Below are 18,136 nucleotides of genomic sequence, written 5' to 3' on the forward strand. Positions count from 1 at the left end.
GAGGACCAACAGGAGGAACAAGAACAAGCAAATGTGTACCGAGTCAGCTAAGATGGTCACTCAGCTCAAGGAGGTCAAGATCGTCGACTTAAATCACCGTTCCTGACCAAAAAGATTGACCCAGGCATGCCAAGCATCCAGTGCTCCATTAATGGATACAACTTCTAGAAGACGCTTTGCGACACCGGGTCAGGCGTCAACATAATGGCCGCAGTCACCTATCAACTCCTGTTCGGAACCATGCCACTAAAACCGACATACATTCAGCTCCAGATGATTTTAAGGTTATTGACATGGGAGAATACGAGTACAAGTCCACCCATCACCCTTGGAAGACCATTCTTTAGCACCGTTAAAGCAATCATATACATTGGAACCAGAGAAGTCCACATGCACTTCCCCTCTGAGAAGGTACACCACTGTTTTACTGACCCTAACTATATAGTTGAAGACTCTAAGTAGGTCAGGACAAGAAGAAGACAATGCAACCACAACCAGAGGAGGCAAATCATCAAGGACAGATGGACAGACTACGCCATCCAGCAATCCTAGGACGACTGAGTAAACGGGAAGTCCCGTTCGGAGGACTTAAAAACACCGAACGCCTTGCCAAGAGGTAAACTTGGTAGTTATCCTTTTCCTTTCAATTATTTCAAATAGCTTGCTTAGTTAATCAGGTTCATATCATCTTAAAAAGAAAATAAAAATGTTAAGCCCCATGTGAGTATGCTCATGGCATAAAATCCATAAGTACATTCACTGTGGTGGTGTAAAAAAATGAAATAAATATATTCCTATCCTATAAAAATAAAATTATAAATGATCCTACTAAGAGAGTAACATTTATTGAGGAGGCTCAACATGATAAAGGCTAGGTATTTATGCTAACACTTAACCAGTTCCACAAAGCTTTGTTGTCTATTTGAGCTCCACAGAATTCAAGGATCAAAGAAGACTAGCAGACGAAGGACATCCTAATCACTGTCAGGGTGTTGCTAACATTCAAATACACCTCCACCACCTACTAGCTACATCAGAAGAAATTGCGTCAAAATCCAGCTTGGGGGAGAGCAACCCCCATTTATCCAGCTAAGTGTTCTACTCACGTTTATATTTTACTCAAATAATAAAAAGATGCATAATCATATAAACCCAAATAAACATTTTGTGCTTATATATATATCTTTGCTTAGTTTGCTAAATAAATAAATAAATAAAGTTTGTTATGAACCCTCATGATAATCTCTCATATGGAAATGATGAATAGTTGCTCTGCCATGACTAGTTCTCAAAATTGAAATCTCTCTCAAGTTTAGGCATGACTGTTATTAGTTAAGATTTGCTCTAAACCTAAACTTGTGGGAAGAGTACTTGATCTAAAGTTTAAGTCGTTAACAGATATGATATGGGAAGGTTGAGCTGCTATTTATCTGTTCCTAGAGATGGTAGAATTCTGGAGAATTTTATCTTTGAAAATCTTTGAAATATTGCATGATGAGTTCCTGTATGATGAGAGTTTAAAATCCTACCACAGCCATATATACATGCTTGTTAGACTATGAACCACACATTTACTTTTTACTGCTTATGAGCATTGAGTGTGGTCAAGCTGTGTAGACCCTTAGGAGCTTGCCATGTGGTTAAATCAAGATTCACTTGCACGTTCACTCATACATGCTACTTCTACTTCGGAAGTACGCATCCACATATATCCATCCATTTCCATCTCCAGAACCACCCAAAAATATTCTACTCCTAATCTGGGAGAGAATAGCCAAAAACATTTCTGTTTTTCCCCTGTGAAATAAATGCTCAAGTTATCTTGTTACTACCACTTGCTATATTATCTCATGAGATGAGTGCTCTAAAAAAAGAAAGAAAAAAAGAAAAAATGCGAGGAAATAAAAAGGGGCAAGTGCCCGGAACCTCGAAAGAAAAGAAAAAAAAAGTGAGACGTGAGGTAAAAATGGACAAGTGTCCGACAGTAGAATTAGGGGTACAAGATACCCAGCTGAGAGAAAAGAAAAAAAGAAAATATAGAGCATCTCATTCTCCTCAAAAAGTTTCAAAAGAGCAAGAAAGGTATGTATCCCCTCAAAAGAGCACAAGTAGAATTAGACTTCCACCATTGTTAGCACCATCATCACCATTGTTATCACCATTCATTCGCCACACATGCACATCTTGATTTGACTTATTGACTTGTTCTTCTGGATCCATGGTTTGACTATGCAATAAATGTCTTGTAAGTATGTATTAGCTGTCTCCCACCTATGAGCTCCAGATATCAAAAGTCTTATTAGAGTAGGGTGAGAGGAAGGCAATGTCACTATGCCTCATACCAAAAATACCACATACTTTGAGAGAAGGCATACACCTTTACTGCCTTGGTAAGGATCCAGAAATACCACAAAAGAGAGACTAGAGAGAGTCATACAAGGAATCTCTGAGTTTTATTTGAAAATCTATAAAAACTCCAGAGCTATAGTTAATCGAAGAACAAGAGACATGGTGCTTGACTAGACCGTTCTATCTTTTAACTGCTCAAGACACAAGTGACGGTTACAAGCCCCATGGTGGAAGGTAAAATGAGTAAGTTTAAATCTTAACAGTTTACCCTAACCTAGAGATGAGTCTTGTTTGGACGCATGTGTATCTTTAAGGCATGAAACCACTACAGAAACTCTTGAGTCCATCTTTGCTCAGGGACGAGCAAAGGTTAAGCTTGGGGGAGCTTGTTGACGGTCCTTAATGCTCACATTTAACCATCAACTAATCATAGAAAAGGATCCAAATACAACCAACACCTAGACTTAGGGTTTTATCTGACAGAATTCCATGAGTTTTGGTGTTTGTCTATTTCTGCAGGGGGTTATCAGGAAATAAGGAAGAAAGGCCCACACGTCGGGTTTACATAGAGATATTAACGTGCCGCGCAATTTTCTATCATCTAGAAGACTCCAGAAGCCACGGGACCGAAGCGGAGGCCGAGAGGACACAGGGACAGGGCGCCCGCCCTCCTTTCCTGGGCGCCCGCCCTCAGCCAGAGTCCAATCAGGACTCTCTTTCGGGATATTGCTCCACCGACCTAAAGGATCAACAATAACCGTTCAATTAATGTCGGTTTGATCCGACGGCCCAAATTCACTTGAAGGGACTATAAAACCAGACCCCCTGGCCCCTGGAGATCATACCTCTTCTACAGAATCAAAGCTAGGGTTTCAATTCTTCATCCAAGTAGAGAGGATCCCTCTAGTTCTTCTAGTTCTACCTCTAGTTCATCTAGATCTAGTTCTAGTTCATCTAGTTCTAGTTCTAGTTCTAGTTAGTTCTAGTTGTAATCTAGAAAATAGGGAGAGAGAAGAGGAGAGCGGAGGAGGAGCCGGATCTGTCGGATCTTCCTCAACATTATACTTTTGCAGCATCTGGTTCGTTCTTCATCGTTCTCCAGGTTCTTCAATTCATAACTCCTGAATTCTCTAATTACTTTTATTTACATTCAAGTTATTTATTGGATTCCCGCTTGCATCAAGTGCTCTAATCTTTGAAACATTAGAGTAGTAATTAATAGATTAGACGTGGTGTTTAGTCTTGCAATTACCTGGAATTGCACCCAATCCTGCGGATTGTTGTGGTAGCCTTAGGGTAGTGACAGCCCTAACGGTCGACGTATTCCACCACGTTCGGATCGGTGTTTGTAGGACCGTAGTCAGACCTTCCTAGCCCCATTCTCATCTCTTTCTGTGGTTAGTGCTCTGATGTCCCGATATAGATAATCTTGAAGTAATTCTTGATTCTTAGATCAACTAGAGAACTCTCAGGAAACTTCCTCTCTTCCCACCAAAAACAATTATATAGTTATCCTTGGGTGATCTTGGATCTTAATTAGTACACTCACGTTCTCTGTGGAAAATCGATACTCTGGAATACTCCCGGGTGAAAGCTACATCGGTATCCGTGCGCTTGCGGATTTTTCTGTTTGCGTTTAAAATACCCAACACTGGCGTAGATGATAGCTCTCGTGGTGTTTAAGAATGGCCTCCCTAGGATGATAGGTGCTCTCTCATCATTTCCGGTCTCTACCACTACGAAGTCTGCTGGGGCATATAAGGTACCAACTCGGACACAAAGGTTTCTCACTATTCCTTTTGGAAAAGTTATCGTCTGATCTGCAAACTGCAAACACATGGTTGTCTCTAATAAAGGATATGTAAAGAATTTCTCATAGAGTACCCTGGGTATAATGTTGACGCTAGAGCCAAAGTCGCAGAGTGCTTTTGGAACGTCCACCATGCCGATGGAGATCGGGATGACGGGGCATCCTGGATTGCCTCTTTTGACCGGCAGAAGGTCAGTAGAGAATTCAGTGACGGGGTTACTCCAATTACCTGCATCAAACATGTCTACAAGATTTGCAGATTCTAATCCTTCCGGTTGTGATGGTATACTGAGGTTAGTAGTAGGAACAGCAGCAGCTATTTGATTTAACTGAGATTCAATCATTTTATTAAAGCTAATTTGATTCTTGATGGCAGTAGAAAAATTATCCATTCTATTATTTATATTTTCCAACATTTTATCTTTAGATGCCAATTTCTTAGATAGACTCTCCATTAGCTTTCCTTGATTAGACACTAACTCTCTCAGAGGTGGAAAATTATTATTATTGTTGTAAGAATTGTTACCTTGATAATTACCTAAGTAGTTAGGTCTCTGTTGATTCCAACCTTGATTTTGTTGAGGACGGTTGTAGTAGTAGTTGTTGTTGTTGATGTAGTTCACATCCTCAAGCATCTCAGGGCAGTGGTTGCCTGAGTGTCCAGTATCTCCACACTCCTCACAAGTCATGTGAGAGTCGTAGATGTGCATAACTTCCTTCTTGTCTCCAGCTCTATCATCGAGCTTCTTCACGAGCAGGTCTAGCTTTGCAGATAGCATGTCTACCTCCTTCAGCTGATGCATACCTCCACCTCTCTTGCGTGTCTAGGTCCTCTCTTCATTCCAGCCTTGATTGGATGCCATCTTCTCCACAAGAGCTGTGGCTTGTGGTATAGTAAGTGATAAGAATGCTCCTCCAGCTGCAGCATCCATGGTCTCTCGGGCACTGTTGCCAAGCCCATGATAAAACATCTGCATCAATAGCCAACTCTCCATTCCATGATGGGGACATTCTAGGATGTAGTCTTGAAAGCGCTCCCATGCTTCTGGAACAGATTCATCATTTTGTTGCTGAAAACTTGTAATCTTCCCACGGAGAGCATTGGTCTTGCCCATGGGAAAGAACTTTGCCAGGAAGTTTGTTGAGCAGAGTGCCCACGTAGTATTCTTCTCCTTTGTAGCGTAGAACCACTGCTTCGCTCTTCCTAACAGTGAGAATGGGAAGAGGCGAAGTAGTATAACATCTTTGGAAACTCCTGATATGGTGAATGTGTTGCAAATCTCCAGGAAGTGTTGTAAATGAGCACTAGCATCTTCGTGTGTCTTCCCACAGAACTGGTTGGATAGCACCATGTTGATAAGTCCAGGCTTGAGCTCAAAGTTGCCATCGATCTCTGCAGCAGGTCCAGTGCGGATGTTGTCCGTAGTGGGAGCTGAGAACTCGCGGATTGATTTGTTCGCCATGGCCTCGAACTCTGAAGACAAGTTCTGGTGATCTTCTTGATTGGATGAAGCTTCTTGCTGAAGTGTTGATGATCTCTTCTTAAGCTTTGCTCTTGTCTTCTTGAATAATGCTTCGGGATTGTCAACAAAATTTCCTAGAAGATGTTTTCTATTCATACATTCCCCTGCATAAGATAAAATAGAAAAATATCGGGGTAAAACTGTATGAGAGAATAGATAAGCTCAATAAAATTAGTGATGCGAATGATAACTCAAAATCTTTTATTCTATTCTTGATTATTAATCAACCTTCCCCGGCAACGGCGCCAAAAATGCTTGTTGGGTATTCTTAACATCATTACCAAAAGTAGACTAAGTTCTCAAAATCTAGTAACGGTGCCAAAAATGCCAAACCTATCCCTCACACCACTTAAGCCAAGTTGTCATCCCCAGCATGATATGAGAGACGCGGTATTGAAATATGCAATTGATCTTCTAAATAAATAATGAATGGGATCTGCAAGCGCACAGATTAATACCGATGTAGCATTTTAACCGGGAAGTATTCCAGGTATCGTTATTTATATTTTTACCACTGGGAAGGGATTAGCAATCATCAATATTGATTACAGAATAGAATATGAGATTGAGCATTTATCATTGCATGTATAATTGAGAACATTTATCTAACTCTTCATACAGGGATAAGTGTCACATAAAAGATATATGAAATAATAATAGTGACAAGGATAACTAATCTGATCTAGCCACATAATAAATATGATAAGCACCTCAATTAGATACTCTAGAAAGTCATTAGCATGGTATTAGAACGAACTACAAGAATATTCCCTAAGTTATTCTTAATTATATAGTCTAGCATATCATAGTTAGTGCAAGCATACTTAGCAATCATTGCGAGACAAGACTACGCTCATGCATAGTGATATTAGCAAGGTAAATGAGAAACATAGCAATCACTCCCCTGTAATAATGTTGCTCTGCCAGCCCAATACACGAGAGGGGGACTATATAAGAATCAATGAAGCTGTCACTATCACGAACCACCCCACGATCTGGCATATTGGGTACAATCGCAGATAAATACGGTATAAGCACCATGCCTACACAATATCTTTTATTTACCCATGGATCCGATGGATAAACGCTATACGATCCTAAGCATGTATATAGATCGAATCTAACTAAGCCAAGTACATAACTATGATAAACTAAGAACAATATAATCTTGAATATAAGCAAGTAGAGCAAAGTCATAAGCAATATATTGAAATAGAACAAAGTCATATTCATAATATTGAAGAACAAAGATAATTAGAAAGTAATTAGAAGCACAATTAGAGAATTACCAAGAATCCTCCTGACAGATCCGGAAACCAATCGAAGATTGACTCCTTCTAGTTCTAATCCTATGTAGCTATGCTAATCTAGATATCTAATTGATGTGGTGGCTCTAATCTTGATCAGAGGCTTCTTCTCCCTTGAAGAACAATGAATTAGGGTTGAGAGGCTCTCTCGTCCAAGGGCCAGGGGGTCTGGTTTTATAGTCCCTCCAAGTGAATATGGGCCATTGGATCAAACCAACATAGATTGTATGGTTTAGATTCATCCTTTAGGTCGGTGAAGATCTCCCGCAAAGCAGAGTCCTGATTTGACTCCTAGAGGGGGCGGGCGCCCAGGGCAGGAGGGCGGGCGCCCTGCCTCTGGCCCCGTTTCGCCTCCGCTTCGGTCTCGTGGCTTCTGGAGTCTTCTAGATGTAAGATAATTGCGCGGCACGTTAATATCTCTATGTAATCCCGACGTGTGGGCCTTTCTTCCGTATTTCCTGATAACCCCTGCACAAATAGACAAACACCAAAACTCGTGGAATTCTGTCAGATAAAACCCTAAGTCTAGATCTTGATTTCATTTGGATCCTTTTCTTTATTTATTTGATAATTAAATTTGACACTTAAGGACCGTCAACACCCCCTGCACCTGACGACTCGCCACACTGGCGCTACCCCTTGCTGCAACACCTCGTCGACGACGCTTTGCCCTCAGACCAGGCTGAGGCACGGCGTGTGGCTCGTCGCGCCAAGACTTTCGTCCTTCTCGACAGAGAGATGTACAAGCGCAGCCCCTCGGGTATCCTTATGCGCTGCATCCCACGTCAGGATGGAATCAAGCTCCTGGAGGACGTACACTCGGGGGCTTGTGGCCACCACGCCGCGCCTCGAATGCTAGTAGGGAATGCCTTCCGACAAGGCTTCTACTGGCCCACTGCTGTGGCTGACGCCACAGAGATCGTGCGGACCTGTGAGGGATGCCAGTTTTACACTCGGCAGATTTATCTCCCCGCTCAGGCTCTGCAGACAATCCCCATCACCTGGCCCTTTGCTGTCTGGGCTCTTGACCTCGTCGGGCCACTGCAAAAGGCGCCCGAGGGCTTCACCCACTTGCTTGTCGCAATCGACATGTTCTCCAAGTGGATTGAGGTCCGACCCATCACAAGGATCAAGGCCGAACAAGCAGTGCTGTTCTTCACGGATATCATCCACCGATTTGGAGTGCCCAACTCTATAATCACCGATAACGGCACACAGTTCACCAGGCGGAAATTCCCGTAGTTCTGCGATAGACACCACATACGTGTGGACTGGGCAGCAGTGGCTCACCCAAAGACCAACGGTCAGGTGGAGCGTGCCAATGGCATGATCCTCCAGGGTCTGAAGCCCAGGATTTTCAACCGGTTGGACAAGTTTGGAAAAAGGTGGCTCAAAGAGCTACCGGCCGTGGTCTGGAGTCTAAGGACTTCCTGAAGCCGAGCCACAGGCTTCACCCCGTTCTTCATGGTCTATGGGTCGGAAGCCGTCCTCCCCACGGATCTGGAGTACGGGTCACCAAGGGTACAAGCCTATGACAAAAATAGTTGTAAGACGTTCCAAGAAGACGCGCTGGACCAGCTGGATGAGGCCAGAGATGTAGCCCTCCTGCACTCTGCCAAGTACCAGCAGGCCCTCCGCCAATACCACGCGCGACGAATCCGAGGCCGAGCCTTGGTTTTCGAGAAATTTAAGGAGTGCTCGATTAGGTGACGGGGGACACCAGGCATATCGGTAGGCTTCCATGAAAAACGCCTATGTTGTCCCTCAAAAGCCTCACGAGCATGTCTTCCTATTTAGGATCCAGAGTGGCTCCGATGAGAGCTATCTTCTAGGGATCGTTGCCGACCAGTTGGACTTCTTTGTGCTCCTTGGACTTGATGTTCTTCCTTGAGACCTGCTGTTCGCGGATCTCAGTCTGGTCGGAGGGTGTTTGTGCTGCTTGGGTTGCGGTTTCTACTATCCAGATTGAGAGGTCGATGGCTTCAGTAATCTTGAAACTTTCTTCCTCACAGGTGTATGCTGTGTAGCCATTGCCCCTAACTGTGAGGAATCCTTTCTCAGTTGGCATCTTGAGCACCAAATATGAATAGTGTGGAACTGCCATAAACTTGGTAAGCGACGAATGGCCCAGAATGGCATGGTATGTTCCATCAAAATCGGTGACCACAAAGTTCACAAACTCTATGCGAAAGTGGTCTAGAGTTCCAAACTGTACGGGGAGCGTTATCTGGCCAAGAGGAGTTGAGCTCCAGCCCAGCAGAATGTCGTAGAACTCATAAGGCTTCAACTCTGTTTGAGTTAGTTTTAGGGTGGGTGAAAGGTCCTAATATGGCTAGAGGGGGGTGAATAGCCTATTTAAAAATTCTACAAACTCAATAGAGCAAGAGGTTAGTAAATAACAAAGTGAAGCTTTTTGCTCTAGCTCTAAAGGGGTGTTTGCAAGCCACCTATTCAACAATTCTAGTTGATATAATCACTAGGCACATAAGAGCTATGTCACTACTTACACTAGAAAGGTACCTAAAGTTTCTATACAAGTAAGTAAGCTACTCTAGTTTGCGGGAATATGAAAAGAGATGGTTTGATCTTTATACTATTGCGTAGAGAGGATGAACCAATCAATAATATGAAGTCCAATCATCGGGAGAAATCCAATGAACAATCACAATGGAGACACAATTTTCTCTCGAGGTTCACGTGCTTGCCGGCACGCTACATCCCCGTTGTGTCGACCAACACTTGGTGGTTCGGCGGCTAAGAGGTGTAGCACGAACCTCGTCCTCACTAGGACACCACAAGAACTGACCCACAAGTGAGGTAACTCAATGACACGAGCAATCCACTAGAGTTACCTTTCGGCTCTCCACCGGGGAAGGTACAAGACCCCTCACAATCACCAGGAGATGGCCACGAACAATCACCAACTCATGCCAATGCTCCTCCGCTGCTCCAAGCCATCTAGGTGGCGACAACCACCAAGAGTAATAAGAAAACCATAGCTAGAACGATCCCCAAGTGCCACAAGATGCAATCACTCAAGCAAATGCACTTGGAATCACTCCCAATCTCACAAAGATGAATAATCTATGAAGGAGATGAGTGGGAGGTGTTTGCTTAGGCTCACAAGGATGTCAAGTATGCTAGAATGCTAAGAGTATAAGCCCCAAGCCGGCCAACATGTATTTATAAGCCCCTCAAACAAATAGAGCCATTGGCTCTTTCACTGGGCGAAACACGGGGTCACCGGACGCTCAACCCCTGCGTCCGGTGCTCCAGAAATGGCCATGTGTCACCTTTTGAATCTCATGTGTCATAGTCTAACGGTAACCTGCAAAGCACCGGACGCGGTTAAGTGGCCACCAGACACGTCCGGTGCACACCGGTCTTAAACTCGGAGAGGTTCGCAAAACGCGTAGGGTCACCGGATGCTGAGCACCGGACCGTCCGGTGCTCACCGGACCGTCCGGTGCTCACCGGACTTAAACCTAGGGAGCATTGCAAAACGCGTGGACACCGGACTCAGAACACCGGGCGCTCCAACCTACGTCCGGTGCCTAACCCTAGCCGAGCCAGACAGCCTGCACACCGGACGCACAGGCACAGCGTCTGGTGCTTCTGGGCTAGCGTCCGGTGAGTGTTTCTCAGCGAGAAAACACTCCCGTGACTTCTCCAAATTTCCCACCGGCGCAATAGAAAATATGCACTTCATTTTCTCGGTGGGAGGGAGAGAGGAACCCATCCTCTCTCTACCCTTCAACCTCCACCTCCTTCTCAAAGTGTGCCAACACCACAAAGTGTGTAAACCAACATGTGTACGTGTGTTAGCATTTTCACAAACATTTTCTTCGAAGGAGTTAAGTTAGCTGACTAGGTTCTAAATGCATGCATATGAACAATGACACCTAGTGGCACTTGATAACCGCTTAGCCAAAGAATTCCCCTCTTTATAGTACGGCTATCTATCCCAAATGTGATCACACCCCCTATGGTGTCTTGATCACCAAAACCAAAACCCTAAGCAATACCTTTGCCTTGAACTCCATAGGGTTTTGTTTTTCTCTTTCTTCTTTTCCAAGTTGAGCACTTGATCATCTTGTGGTCATCACTATCATCACCATTATCATCTCTTGCTCCATTACTTGGCATGTACCGACCTCATTAAGTCTACACACACTTAGTATGGCGGTTAGTACTAGGGTTTCATCAACTATCCAAAACCAAACTAGGGCTTTCAGTGGGGAGGCTGTTGCAGAATAGGATGTCAATGGAACTGCCGCCATCTACGAGCACATGTTCGAATCGAACGCTATTGATGCATGGATCTGGGATCAAAGGGAATCACCCTGATTCGAGGATATCTCCCGATGAGACTAGGCAGGAAACTTTGTATTAGCAATGAGACTGTCGGAGCTGTCCACATTCAGGCATGCCCTTCTAAGGAGTTTTCGCTCTCTCTTGGACTCGATTGATACTTTGCCACTGAATATGGAGTGGACGACATCATTTGGATTGACATACTGGTGGCGTGGATCTCGGTCCTGGTCCTCATCTTCGTCCTCTTGGTTGCGCCTATCGTGTTTGCCCGTGGATTTAGCGGTATCACCTTGGATGGCCTGCTGTGTGTAAATACTCTTGAGGACACGAATTTTCCATTGTATGGTTGGACTTGGGGTGGAGTTGGCATGGTTCTTTCAAGGTTTTGTTATAGTACTCCTGATAGTCGTGTCGACCAGTGAATCATTTGACCGTGTTGACATCATGGTCGTTGTCACAGGGTCTTTTACCCCTAAATTCATCACGGTGGTCGCGGCGCCTGTCCCACCCTTCTCGGAGGTCCCAATTATTGTTGTGGCGAGAATTGCGACTGTCAAACCGCTCATGATTATCACGATTTTCATCTTGTCGGGGAGGCTTGTCGTTCTATTGGCTTCCTCTGACATCTTCTCTGATTAATTTCTCCACGTCATCGGTATCAGCGTGATTTTTGGCAGTAGCGTGGAGCTCAGCGACTGTGCTCGGCCTCTTACAAAGTAACTTGCTTCGAAGGGTTTTGTGAAAACAAAGTCCTTTAATGAAAGCAAAAATTGCTTTGTCGTGGGCGATTTTCAGAATCTTAAGACGCATATCCGAGAAGCATCGGATGTAGTCGCGTAGTGGTTCATTTTTACAATCTCGTATTCTCTCGAGGTCGTCTTGTCACCTGGTTGCTCACAAGTAGCTATGAAGTTGTCAATGAATGCTTGGCGTAGCTCTTCCCATGAATCAAACAAGTTTTCAGGCAAGCCAAGGAGCCATTGGTGGCCAGCTTGATCAAGAACAATGGGGAAATAGTTTGCCATTACGTGCTTGTCCCCCATGGCTGACCGAACGACGATCTCGTAGAGGGTGAGCCAATTCTTAGGGTTCTCTTTGTTGTCGTACTTCTTGAGCTTCTCTAGCTTGAAGTTGCGCGGCCAGATGACTTGTCGAAGGTGTGACGAGAACTGCTTCAACCTAGGAGGGCTATGTACCGCATCATATTCAATACGTCAAACATTCTCGTGCATAGCTCTGTCATTGATGCGTTTGTTAATGTGATCGCAGATGCCCTTACGAGGGAGGCTACGTCGGAGATCGTAGCCTTCCCGCTGATCGACTTCCTAGTCGTGACTGTATCCCGTTCCATGAGCACGACGTTTGCGGCCGGTGTACCAACCACGGTCGTCATGATGGGCCTCTCTGTTGCGGTGGTCGTTGTTGTTCTTTTGTCAAAAGGCACCCGGCGAGTGATTGTGGTGATGTCCGCTGGGTCACGGTGAGTCCTGACTTCGGCAGCTCTGGTCGGAAGTGACCTCCATATAGGAGATGGCTTGCGTCCTTCTGACGACTTCTGTTGTTTGTCCCATGGCAGCGATCAGGTCTGCTCGTATGTTGGTCCGAACATCCTGGTACTCTGGTGTGTTCGGTAGCCGTTCAAGATTCGCCATAGCAACGACTACGTTGGCGCTTGGGGTTTTGAACACCTGTTGGTCTCCCACCATGTCAAAAGCATCATCAAGATTATGTGGGACCAGTTGCCTCTACTGTTCTTCTTTGTGTGCTCACTGCTGGGCGCGGTCAGCATTGCGTTGCTCGCGTTGTCGTCTTTGATCATCGGTCTCCCCATCGGGCACTGGCTCATTGTTGCTAACATTGAGGACCAGATCTCCTCGTCGGGAAGGAAAAACTGGAAACGAGAGAAGCCTGGGGGGTATGGGGGGAGATTCATATCATAGTCCTCGTCCTTGGGGTGTAACACCTCGGTAGGGATGGAGCCCGTGCTGGAGTGTGTGCTGGCAGTATTATTTTCCGGCAGAGTACGGATGGAGACCATGTTGACAAAGTGGCTTGCTGGTTGCACGCGTCGACTTGGCGTCAGATCTACTGGCTTATAGTTCGCGAATAGCCGCTGGGCATGATACGAAGCCAGGTTGGCTGAGTTGCATAAGCCATGAGGGAAAAGCGAATAGGTGCCTGCTCTGGGAGGTTATCCTGATCTAAATGGTCCGTCTTTCTAGGGTAACTATGATCGTTAGGCCCGTTCCCAACCGTTCGTGTGTAATTACACGAGTTGACCAACTAGATCCACAACAATCAGATGGCGTTAACCAGGTAGTCTGGCCCGAGATCGAGTTTACCAGATCAAAGGTTTCGAAAAGCTTGTGGTCAGCGTGATCAATGGCCTCGAATAGGTCAGAGTTGTCGATCCGCCTCCCATTGTAGCAGGGAAGCGGAGGGCGGGTTGTTGGCGTGGTCGGCGATGTTGCCAGAGTGGCGGTGACTGTGGCTGCCGTGGTCAGAGCCACCGCCGACGTCGCCATGGATTGGATCTAGATTTCTTCAAAAGCCATGGTCGTGAGGCAACAAGCGTGAGTCATCCAGGTGATCTGGCCGACGGTGAACATGAGGCCTTCTGCCACGGAAGCGGAAGCAGGGATGATGACCATCTTGTTCGTCTGGAAAGTTGTACACACACCCTCTACCTGGCGCGCCACTATTGACGAAAGCTGGTCAGTAGTCTACCTTGGGGTGTACACATGGTAGTAGATTATCGGTAGACAGGTGCGCAAGCTACGAACTTGATAGTGATGCAAGACACAGACAAGGTTTTTATCTAGGTTCGGCCACCGTGTGGGCGTAATACCTACGTCCTACGTCTGATTGTATTGATTTGAGATGTGTTGAATTGACCTGAGGGGGTCCCTTGCCTCTCCTTATATAGTCTAGAGGGAAAGGTTATAAATCTAGAAACTAATCCTAGTCGGTAACAATTGCCATAGATAATATGATATCAATTCCTATTCTAACCGACTAGAATCCTGCTTGATCTCTACTTCTTGTTTCCTTGCGTGAAACTCCAAGTAGTTGGATCAAGCCTCGAGTCGTCTCGTAATGGGCCAAATCTCCTGACCCAAGTCTAGCCGTAAGGGCATAGGGGTTTATATCCCCACAACGGAGGCTTCATCCGAGCGGCCGGGGTAAATATAGGTCCGCACACCAATGCCTTGGCTCCTCTATGATGCCTACTCGGTCGATAGTCCTCATAGGTGCCACCCTGTGTTGGCGGCTTGCCGGTGCTGAGCGCACGCAGGCATAGAGAGGCAGTCATGGTCCTAGGCGTGTCGCCTGGTCAATGAGGGTTGGGCCAGTTGCTGCAACCCTACCACCTGCCACGAATCTAGGGTAGGAGAGGCTAGATCACCCTGGGCCCCGAAATGTACCCTAACTACCATGACTGTGGCAGCTAGGCTGCTCTTTTGAGGGAGTGGCGCCTACAAGGGACATCCATCAGATTTGCCCTGTCGTAGTCGGTGACCAGTCTTGGGATGAAAATCCTACCAGGCTTCTTGCCTTAGGCCAACAATGGTGGGGCACTAGTGTCATGACCTTTTCGGAGGCGTCGTCAAATTTTTGCTCGTTGTTGGGGGTTGCCGGGGTAAGTTTGGGGATGAAAGTCCCTCTTTGGTGCCTCTCCCAATGAAGTTGGCATCCGCAGATGTCATTCCCTTGTTGAAGGCTTCGTTGATTTAATACGCCTGCTTCTCCCATGTTGTTTGCTGGATATCGCTCCTTATTGTATTCTGCCTACATGTGCCTCATTGTACTCTTTGCATCGGCCTGTCTGAGTTAATGTTGCCGCTGCAGTCACTCGATACATAGCAGCTACCTAGTCGTTGTTGATATTGCCGCGACGGTCGCTCAATTATTATTTGCACTGCAGTCACTCAATTGATCTAGCTACCTGGCTGCTATTAATGTTGTCATTTCAGTCGCTCGATTCACAATGACTACCTAGTCGTTTTTGAAGTTACTGATGCAGCTGTTCGGTTGTTCACAGCGGCTACATGGCCACTGTTGGATGCTTCACCACCGCGGCTTCCTTTCTGAGTGGGCAACCTTTGCGTTGAATTTTTTTTGTAGGTCCAGTCGGTTAGGTTTGGGGTGGAGGGTCCTCTATCTTCCACCTTTCTTGCTTGTTTTCTTGTATCGGGTGCTTGAGGGTCTTGGTAATCTTAGGATTATCGGGATGCCTGTTGTTGTAACTTGTATTTCCTCGTAAAGAAAAAGAGGCTAAACGCCCAATCAAGAAAAATGAATTAAGATTTTTTCTGCATTTTATTTTTTGAAACTTCTATGTTCTAAAGGATCCCTCCGTACGTCTGTTGAGGACACAACACTATTTATAAAAGGAAAAGGCAGAGAGGGGTAGGGTGGTGCATATCTCTCCTGTCAGTCGTACCCAACAACAGTCCATAATAAAAGATGCCAAAGAAAATTGGGGAAGTGGCCGAATGCAAAAATACAGGGGCCCAAACAAAATTTATTTATTGAAAAGAAAAAAGTCTAATTTATCTTCTTCAACTATCATGCTAATCCAATTTTACTCCTTGAGCTTCAAAACAAGTTTTTGACACCACTCTACCTCTATCTATTTTCGTATCTTGGATGGTTTTGATGATGCTTTTGTTGATGTGAGGAGGGGTAAATCACATTATGGTGAAAGTCCAGGGAGGTAAATCAGACTAGAAATATTTTTGTTACAAAAATCATGAAATAATTTTTCAAAAATCCTAAAATTTGGTTCAATCCATATAAAACTAGTAGAAAATTTGTTTCTCCTCGAAAGTTTGTGAAACTAGTTTCAGATTTTTTTCATGAAATAGTGCTCTATTTTATGTTGCCTAGCTTGAAATTGTTTCAATCTTGGTGGACTCATTTTGGTGATTATATGCTAATAGAGGCTCTAGTCTGTTCGCTTGGTAGAAAATCTATAGCTGTTCGCTGATTTATTATGAGAGAAAAATACTCTTGAATGGCTAGCAGATTCGGTAGATACGCTCAAGCAAACGAGCAATGTTGATAGTCCAGATTACATAGAAGCATCAGTGGACCATCATATTCAGTGCTAGCTCCCTACCCTCGATAAATTTTCATCTAAACTCATGCTCCCGCTGTCTACTATTAGTTGGTTTACGTCAAAGACTAAGTGACTATATCATGACAACACAAACGTTATGTAACCACAATATACATACTATATATTTAGTGCCACTATAATTGTATCACTTGTATATCTGTACAAACATTATGAATCGTGTGCTACCATCTAGATTTAACTGTCGTGCTATGCTTCATAGTTCATTGTATTAGAATTTGATTAAATTTAATAGTTTGTAAACATAAATAAATATATTAGATTTCGGGTGCATGCAACCACGCATGCTAACACAACTATTTTAAAACTTTATTTGGGGTAGGGAACCACCGACCACTACGTCCTAACCAATGGCACTTCTATATAATTAGGATGATCAGCATCGACTAATTGTAATAGAAAACTGGAGCTTCTACTAGCACATAAGTATCAAAATGAGTTCATCAAAATTCTAAATTTTTAAGCTAGGCACCATAAGAGAGCATGAGTTTAGAAAAAAAAATCTGAAACAAATAATTGTAGTATTTGTTCAATGTACTAGTGAGACAAAATAATCTCAATTGTTAGGTTATAGGGCCCAAGAGGCCCAGTATCGCTCACGGTCTAGAACTCCAGATTAGTTCGTTACGCTGAAACAACCTCTTCAGCCTCTTCAGACCATTAGACAAAACTAATCCTCTCAAAAAAAATGTAGATAGGCCGAACCAAATCCTAGCAGTTTCGAGCTCTGTTTTAAAACGGCCAAGAAACTAAAAAAGATTTCGCTGGAAGTTTTTCCAGACTAAAAATGAAAACTTCAAAAGCCACATGTCATGTACTGGACCGATGATTGGGCTTTCATGCTGGGCTGCGAGATGGGCTTCCAAGGCCTTTGTTGGACAGGAGCCGAAGGGATAAAAAAGTTCAAGGCTGATTCAAGAGACATCGAACAAGAAAAAAGAGACATCGAGGCCTTGTTTACTTCCCACAAAATTTTACAAAATTTTTCAGATTTTCCGTCACATCGAATCTTTAGACGTATGCATGAAGTATTAAATATAGACAAAAATAAAAACTAATTGCACAGTTTGATCGGAATTGACGAGACGAATCTTTTGAGCCTAGTTAGTCTACAATGAGACAATATTTGTCAAATACAAACAAAAGTGCTACAGTGCTCATTTTGCAAAAAAAATTTCTAACTAAACAAGGCCCGAACAAGAACCGGAATCCAATTCCTCGTCGAGTCCTGTGTCCCGGACCTGCCGGTTCCCCTGCTGTCCTTGCTCTTCTAACCTGATTCCTGCTCTTTCCACTCTAATCTCTCACTGATTTTCCGGATATTGTATCAAGTTACCCTTATAATAGAGATTGATTGTCCAGGTTTGTAACATCGCATTATTCCAACTTGCACTGTACGGTTCATGTATGTCACACCGTGGCTTTTAAAATAAGACCAGAGCCGTCATATGTGTGCCCAGGAAGTCCACACATACAACAAAGAATAGAAATATCATAAACAATGCTATATATAGCGGAAAACATATTTATATTAACACTTACAGACATCAGAGTACGCGGAAACAATAGCTAGAACTTCTTAGGCTCCATTCTTCTCAGGGACGGTTGACTGGGGGCTCCGTACGCCAACCACTTCTGATAAGCTTCTAGAAAACTCCATGACATCTTTATCCTTCTTCTGAGCAGCACTTTA

The sequence above is a fragment of the Sorghum bicolor genome, chromosome 5 (assembly GCF_000003195.3).
Source record: "Sorghum bicolor cultivar BTx623 chromosome 5, Sorghum_bicolor_NCBIv3, whole genome shotgun sequence".
NCBI classification, from domain to species: domain Eukaryota; kingdom Viridiplantae; phylum Streptophyta; class Magnoliopsida; order Poales; family Poaceae; genus Sorghum; species Sorghum bicolor.